An 8,900-nucleotide genomic window follows, 5' to 3' on the forward strand; every position below is an offset into this window, starting at 1 on the left:
GCCCAGGGAAACGCCTCCTCCCAACCCCCACCCACCCTGAGCCTGGCAGACGACCCAGGCTGTCTGTGCTCATCTCCTGAATTTGCTGGCTTCCTCCATTCACCTACTCCATCGTTCATTGGTTCAACAAGTGTTCAGTTGCACCAACATTGTCCCCCATGCTGAGGTCGAGGCATCTGTCTGTCCCTGCCCTCCTCAGTGGTGGCTGCAGCCTCATTGGTTGGTAGGTCTTGTAGGTGTGGATTGGGCACCATGGGTAGGAGTGTTCGGTCGAGTCTTGGATCTCCCTCAAAAGGCTTATGGAGTTAGTGGTAGATGATAAAACCTTCAGAAGGTAGGGTCCACCCATGGTGACTCATGCTTTTAGATCCAGCACTTGGGAGGCAGAGCCGGGGTGATCTCTGTGAGTTCAAGGCCAGCCTTGTCTATATAGCAAGTTCTAGGCCAGCTAGAGCCACTCAACAAATACCCTGTCTTAAATATGGGTGCGACCTGGAAGGGATGTGGGCCCTACCTACGGTCCCGTTTCTCTTCCTTTCTTGGGAGGCAGCGAGAGCAGGGTCTTCTATGGCTCAGGCTAGCCTCAAACTCCCTATGGAGCTGATGATGACCTAGAATTTGTGGTTCACCTGTGTCTACCTCCCCAGAGCTGTGTGTGTCACCACACCTGATTTTATGAGGTGTTAGGGAGCAAACCCAGTGTGTCCTGAATGATGGGCAAACAGGCTACCAAGTTGCCCACATCCCCAGCCCCGATTTTCCTATTCAAGATGAAAGCTGGGTTAACATCACACATTAAGGAGATGGAAGTTTGTCTAATGTAGTGCGAAGACTGGAACCGGCAACTGGATGTAGGGGACACAGGAAGCAAGTTCAGGCTGAGCCACCTGGAGTGGGGGTGGGGGCTTTCCCGAGGCGTACCAGCGTGGAGTGGGTGGGCCCATCCTCACCACATCCTGAGCCTCTGCTGTCTGAAGACTCAGTTATCCCACAGTGTCGATGCCATCTAGCTAGACCAGGCTGTGGAAGAGAACAGGACACTTTGTCTGCATTCCTGAGATCCCCTCACCGTCCCCCACCCGTGCTGTGCTGTGAGCGGCTTCCACCCCGGACCTGGCTGGTATTTTAAGCTTGCAGCGAGCGGCACCCTGCACAGCCCTGAACACTGACCAAATTTAGAAATCTCAGGAGTCTCAGCTGGAAGGCGCGATGAATGAACAGGCTCTGGCGAGTGAGCTGCTGCTGACAGGGCTCTGCTTCGGCTGGGGAAGCCTGGGGATGCCCAGCAGACAGAGAGAATCAAGACTCCGGCACCCCTGAGCTCCAGCCAGCCCTGGGAACAGCAAAGCTAACACAATGTGCATGTCCACCAGAGCCTGGCGGGTGACCAGACAGGGGTGGGGTGAGGGTGAAGATGAGGCTGCAGGACAGTGTGGGGAGGATGGGGGACATGTCACATTTATGTTCACTTGCCAAAGTTAGTGTGTATTTCATCTGAAATTGGAACACTGGAGACAGAAAAAGTTCAAATATCCCAAGACCATAAACTAATTTATTATTATTGTCATTATTATCATTATTATTTCTCTGTCTCTGTCTCTCTGTCTGTCTGTCTGTCTGTCTCTGTCTGTCTGTTTCTTCTCTCCTCCCTCTCCCTCCCCCCTCCCCGTCTTTCTCTCCTAGACAGATAATAGACAAATTATCTGACTACATAGTCCTTTTCCAACTGGTAGATATCTTTAACCTCCACATTGTCAATATTCACAGACACATGTTGAATATTCAGACACAGCCCCCATTTGGGGAAGGGGCTTTCCGCCCAGCGAGAGGTTCAAGGGTCCAGGAGTCCCCAGGGGAGGCCTTGGCTCCTCTCAATGTTTATGCCCGTGGGTCTTATTGTCACTGGTGCTAGGGATGGGCATAGCTTAAGTTAAGCTAAGCAGGCATGCGCTCTACCACTGAGCTACCCACACTCCCGGGTCTATGTTACTGCTTTTCACAGTTCAGGCCTTAGAATAGAATCAGTTTGAGAAATCTTAATCACGTTTGGATCGCTCTGCGCGCTGGCAGCCATTAACCAGAAATGACAAGCACAGCGGGGCACCCTCTAAGCTCAGTTGCCTCTAAGAGAACTATTTTAAATTTTTTTTTTTTTAGATTTATTTTTATTTTATGGGTGCATTTTGCTTGCCTGGATGTCTATTCACTATGCGCGTGCCTGGTGCCTGTGGAAGTCGGAGGAGGGGCCTCAGATCCCTCGGAACTGGAGCTACAGGCACTTGTGAGCTGCTATGTGGGTGCTGGGAATTGAACCTGGGTTCTCTGGAAGGACAGCCAATGCTCTAAACAACGGAGACATCTCTCCAGTCCCAGGAGAGCTATTTCACTAGAGCTGTTTGTATGCCGTCTCTTGGTCAGTTCTTGACCACAGGAGATTTTTGTGGCTCTTTCCGCAGTGTCCAGCACTGTGAGCCTCCTGTTCTGCCCTCTGACGTGAGTGGAAACAGGCAGACACCTTTTGAAACACTAAGTTGTGCAGGTTTCAGGGATGATTGGCGGTGACCGTGTTTGTGACAGCTGCGCCTTGGGAATGTGGTGCGGCTGGTGCAAGCATCTCACACCAGGCACTCGGCTACAAATCAACTTCCACGAAAGGCTGGGGCGAGAAAGCGTGAGTGGAGATGAGCCCCACACGCCAAGCCATTGGCCGTCGGTATGTTTCACTCACTTTAGAGACAACACCAGGACCACTGATAGAGCCAGCCCCGAGGCCTGTCATGGACATCAGAAGAGATGAACGTTCATCCTGGAGACAAGACCTAGAAAAAAACCTGTTCTTGCCACTTTCCAAAATTGAGCCATCTCGGTGTGGATGCCACCAATGGACCTATCCACCACCCTCACCGACAAGTTCTTGGGTACAGCACAAGGTAAGCTGCTAAGATTGAGTCGGGACTTTGTGCGCTTATTGTTTGAGAAGGAGACGCCTGCCCTCTGGCGGGCACTAGGTGCACTGCAGCTGTGTTAGAGCCCAGCGCGCTGGAATCCGAATCCACACTTCAGCACCTGTGTGCTGCGCTCTTCTCCAGGATGGGGTTTGGCATAGAACAGAGTCAATATTCCAGCCAAACCTTGCTGTCCGATCCAAAAGTCTGCTTATAAGGAGATTTTGACCGCTCTTTAGAGACCTACTAGGCTTGTTTATTTTTTATTTATTTATTTATTATTATTATTATTATTATTATTATTATTATTTTGGTTTTTCCAGACAGGGTTTATCTGTATAGCCCTGGCTGTCCTGGAACTCACTCTGTAGACCAGGCTGGCCTCGAACTCAGAAATCCGCCTGCCTCTGCCTCCCGAGTGCTGGGATTAAAGGCATGTGCCACCACGCCCGGCTCTTTTATTTTATTTTGAGACAAGGTCTCATATAGTCCAAGTTGGCTTTGAACTCACTACGTAGCTAAGGATGACTGTGAACTCCCACGCCTCTTGTTTCCCCAGGATTACAAACCCTGCACCACTGCACCCAGTTTATTCTGTGCTGGGATCAAACACAGGGCTTCATGTTAGACAATCACTTTCCTGCCTGAGGGACGGATGGCCTCGCCCCAGCCTCTTAGGTTAGAATCCTAAGAACATGTTTTTTGTCTTGCATGCTCTTTAAAAAGGTTTATTTTTATTTCATGTGTGAGTGTTTTGTCTGCGTGGTTGTGTGCGTACACTGTCCCCGGAGGCAAGACGCCCTGGAATTGGAGTTAATCACAGTTGTGAGCTGCCGTGTGCCTGCTGGAAGCTGGGCCTGGGTCCTCTGCATGAGCCAATAGTGCTCTACAACCACCGAGCAACCTCTCCTGCCTCATTTGTTCTTAAACTAAGAACGTTAAACTGTTGTGAAGTAGCCGGGCATGGTGGCACACACCCTTAATCCCAGCACTCGGGAGGCAGAGGCAGGCAGATATCTGAGTTCGAGGCCAGCCTGCTCTACAAAGTGAGCTCCAGGACAGCCAGGGCTATACAGAGAAACCTTGTCTCAAAAAACCACCCCCTCCCCCGGGCTGGTGAGATGGCTCAGTGGATAAGAGCACCTGACTGTTCTTCCGAAGGTCCAGAGTTCAAATCCCAGCAACCACAGGGTGGTTCATAACCACCCGTAACAAGATCTGACTCCCTCTTCTGGAGTGTCTGAAGACAGCTACGGTGTACTTACATATAATAAATAAATCTTTGAAAAAAAAAAAAACCAACCCCCCCAACAACAACAACAGAACCCCCCCCCCAAAAAAAACTGCTGTGAAGTGCACAGAAAAGTTCCCACTGTGGTACTTCTTTTTTTAAAAGATCTATTTATTTAAAGTATGTGAGTACACTGTCACTGTCTTCAGACACACCAGAAGAGGGCATTGGATCCCATTCCAGATGGTGTGAGCCACCAGGTGGTTGCTGGGAATTGAACTCAGGACCTCTGGAAGAGAAGCCAGTGCTCTTAACCTCTGAGCCATCTCCCCAGTTACCATGGTACTCTTTAAAATTACAATGATTTGTGTGCACGTATAACACTCACGTGTGTCAAGGGATGCGTGTGTGCTTGGAGGACAACTGGCAGGATGGCTTCAGGTCTCTCCTGGGGATTGAACTCAAGTCATTAAGGCTTGGCAGTGAGCACCTTTACCTGATGCACCATATTGCTGGCCCCACCATGGCTAAATATACAGTTTAGAGATGTTCACAGTGTCACACTGTTGAGTAGCCTTCATGCCTTTCTAAGTCTTCATGCTGAATAACGGTTCAGTGGGTGTTGCAATGTCCTCATTAAACACCGTTCCTCTGTGCTCCTGCCCCTGCTGACCTCCGTTCTCCTGCCCTTCCCTAGGATGCTGACTCCCCTGGGGGCTCCCATCACAGAGCTCAGTGCTCACCTAGCTAATGTGCACCTGCTCTTTTAGGGCTGTGTAGTGAGCCATTACATGTATGGACCACATTCTGCTTTCCCCCTCACCCGCTGATGGGGTTGTACTGGCTAGTTTTGTGTCACCTTGACACAACTGGAGTTCTCACAGAGAAAGGAGCTTTAGTTGAGGAAGTGCCTACATTCGATCCAGCTGTAAGGTATTTTCTCAATTAGTGATCAAGGGGGAGAGGCCCCTTGTGGGTGGTGCCATCTCTGGGCTGGTAGTCTTGGGTTCTATAAGAGAGCAGGCTGAGCAAGCCAGGGGAGGCAAGCCAGCAAAGAACATCCATCCATGGCTTCTGCATCAGCTCCTGCTTTCTGACCTGCTTGAGTTCCAGTCCTGCATCCTTTGGTGATCAACAGCAGTATGGAAATGTAAGCCGAATAAACCCTTTCCTCCCCAACTTGCTTCTTTGGTCATGATGTTTGTGCAGGAATAGAAATCCTGACTAAGACAGGGGTCCTGCTTCAAATGAGGGCATACACGTCTCTCTCAGAAACCCCAGTTCCCAGTTTGGTTGGGAGCCCAGCAGTGAGCTGCGGAACCATGTTGGAATTTCACTTTAATGTTCTGGGGGGGGGGGGAATGTGTCTTCACAAGACACAGCCTAGATGTTTCCACCCACAGAACACAGGACACCAGGTCCTCCGAATTCCTCACTACACAGAGGTGACACCTTGTGTGCGCATGCCTCTGCACGTGCACGAGTGTGGAGGTCAGAGGTCGGTATAGTGCCTAACCCAACCGCTCTATACCTTAGGTTTTCAACACAGGATCAAGTACTGAACCCGGGGCCCGCAGATGCAGCCATGTCAGATCCGACTGTCTCTGCCCCGAGGTACAGATTACAGATGCCTGCTGGCACACCTTGCCTTCCACTTGGGTACCAGGAAGCCAAGGTCCTCCTGCTTGTGCAGAAGACATGATACTACCCTCCTCACTCAAGATATTAAAGTGTTCAAAAAATTGTGTGTGTGTTTGTGTGTGTGTATGTGTTGTACAAGTGTGTGTGTGAGTGTATTGTGTGGTATGAATGGATGGATTCGGAGGACCTGGTGTCCTGTGTTCTATGGGTGGAAACATCTAGGTTGTGTTTTGTGAAGACACATTTCCCCAGGACATTAAAGTGAAATTCCAACGTGGTTCCACAGCTCACTGCTGGGCTCCCGACCAAACTGGGACTGGGGGTTCTGAGAGAGACGTGTATGCCCACATTGAAGCAGGACCCCATCAGCGGGTGAGGAGAAAAACAGAATGTGGTCCATATGTGTAATGGCTCACTACGCAGCCCCAAAAGAACAAGTGTGTTCCAACCTAGGTGAACACATAGGTGTATGAATGTGTCTGTGTGTGTGTGAATGTGTGTGAATTTACGTGTGTGGTATGTATGAATGTGTGTCTGTGTGTGAGAGTGTATATGTGTGTATGAGTGTGTGTATGAATGTGTCTGTGTGTGTGTGAATGTGTGTGAATTTACGTGTGTGGTATGTATGAATGTGTGTCTGTGTGTGAGAGTGTATATGTGTGTATGAGTGTGTGTATGAATGTGTCTGTGTGTTTGTGTGTGAGTGTATGTGTGTGGTGTGTATGAATTGTGTCTGTGTGTATGCTTGTGTGTAGTGTGTGGAATGTATGAACATGTGTGTATCTGTGTGTGTATGAGTATATGTGTGTATGAATGTGTGTCTGTNTGTTTGTGAGTGTGTGGTGTGTATAAATATGTGTGTGTGTGTCTGTGTGTGTATGAGTGTGAGTGTATGTGCGGTGCGTATGAATGTATGTGTGTTTGTGTGTGTATGAGTATATATGTGTATGAGTGTGTGTATGAATGTGTGTTTGTGTGTCTCTGTGTGTGAATGTTTTGTTTTGTTATTTTTCTGTTTTTGTTTTTTAAAACTAGTTGGTCATGATAGCACATGCCTTTAACTTCAGCACTTGGGAAGCAAAGGCAGGTGGATCTCCTGAGTTAGAGGCCAGCCTGGTGTACACAGTGAGTTCTAGGACAGCTAGGGCTGCCCAGAGAAATCCTGCCTTAAAAACCAATAATAACAATGTATAGCAACAGCAATAATAAGTTAAGCTATACTTGTGTGTATACGTCTGTGCAGTGGGTTTATACATGCAGTGTGGTACCTGAACCCAGAAGAGGGTGTCAGACGTCCTGGTCATGAGCTGCCCAACGTGTGTGCTGGGAGCCCAACTCAGGTCTTCTGCAAGAGTGGCATGTACTCTGAACTGCTGAGCCATCTCTCCAGCCCCCCACCCCGGACATTTTAAAGACCGTAATTAGCTGGGTTTCTGCTGGTGCAGGTGTAACTGCAGTTACTCAAGGGCGTTAGGACTGAATTCCAGATCTGCCTGATCTATCCAGAGTCAGATCTAGAGAACAGAAAGCCTAAGGATGTCTGTGGTCTCCTGCGAGGTGGCGCCCTGCCTAGCATGCCTGAGGCCCTGGGTTTAGTCTTCAGGACAGCAAGAATGAAAAAGACTACCATTTGCACATCGCAAAGATGGATTTTTGAAAACCATTTCATTTTTATTGAAATATGCAAAAATTCTTTCAACAGTCCAAAAAAAAAAAAAAAAAGAAAATATAAAAATCAAGTCACAATGACAACAGATGACAGGTCACAGAGTAACCCCTCTTTCATGTCAGTGTAAGTGGAATTTGTTTTCAGCAGGAGAGGACACTGCCCGTCTGCTGGGGACTGTTCCTGTGCCCGCACCACAATGGCTTCACGTGTGGGGTGCTTTGAACAGATCAACATTTTAAGCTATGAGCTTGGGGCCTATGGGGCCTATGGGGAATTCAGAGACGTGGCGATGTAGGGCCAACGGCAGAAGTGCACTAAGCAAAGATCGGGACTCTGGTCCCTGTGACAGACCCCGGCTAATCTCAGCTGTGCGATACGTCAGGCACCGAGTGCCAGTGCAAGGACTGGGAAAAGATATTCTCTCTAGATAATGAGAATTTAAAAAAAAAATCAAATTCTTCACAAATGCACGTTTCATTATCGAACCTTCAGGTCTCTTCTCATAGCCAATCATTTTTAAAATGTTAATAAAATACTTTTTTAGCAAAAGGATCAGAAACTGAAATACTGAGAAATCATATAGATATATTATTATTATTATTATTATTATTTTTTGAGAGACAGTCTCATGTAGCCCAGGCTGGCCTGGAGTTTGCTATGTAGCTGAGGATGAGCTTGAACTCCCCACCCTCCAGTCTCTACCCCCTGAGTTCTGGGAAGACGGGTGTGACCCACATCACACCCAGCTAAGGAACAAAGCCAATGCTTGCAACAATGCCAGTGTAATTTTGTAGCTGGCAAAGACTATAATTAAGGAGAAGACAAGCCCAGCCTGGTGGTAAAGGCTAGTCATTCCAGCTACCTGCAAGACGGAGGCAGGAGAATGGACAGTTTAGAGTGCGGCTAGGGTACAAAATGAGTTCAAATCCAGCCTGGATAATTAAAAAAATTTTTTTAAAAGTTGTGTGGGGGGCTGGGGATATGGCCTGGTAGTGGGGCACTTGTCTAACTTGTGCCAAGCCCTGGGTTCAACCCACAGGCCTACAAAATGGGGGAGGAGGGGCAAAAACTAAAGGTGAGCCTTGCTCTAGGCCAAAGTAAGAGCTATGATATATATATATATATTTTTTTTTTTTCTAGTTAAATGAGCGATTCATTGTTTCTACTAATTCATCTTTCCACAGCATTAAGATCCGTGGGTTGAATTTAGAATTCATTGAAAGCATCATGGTAACTTTGTCCTGGAAAACTCATTGGCTTTTTTTTTTAATATACAATTCATTTTAGTGCTTAAAATCATAGTATCAGAAATATCGAGGGTGGGTACAACAACTCAAAAGATTTTCTGCTCTGACCACGATGGTGTTAACTGGTCTGAGCCTCCAGGGACATAAGTATCACCTAGAATCTGTCC

This window comes from Mus pahari, chromosome 3, assembly GCF_900095145.1.
Source record: "Mus pahari chromosome 3, PAHARI_EIJ_v1.1, whole genome shotgun sequence".
NCBI lineage: Eukaryota > Metazoa > Chordata > Mammalia > Rodentia > Muridae > Mus > Mus pahari.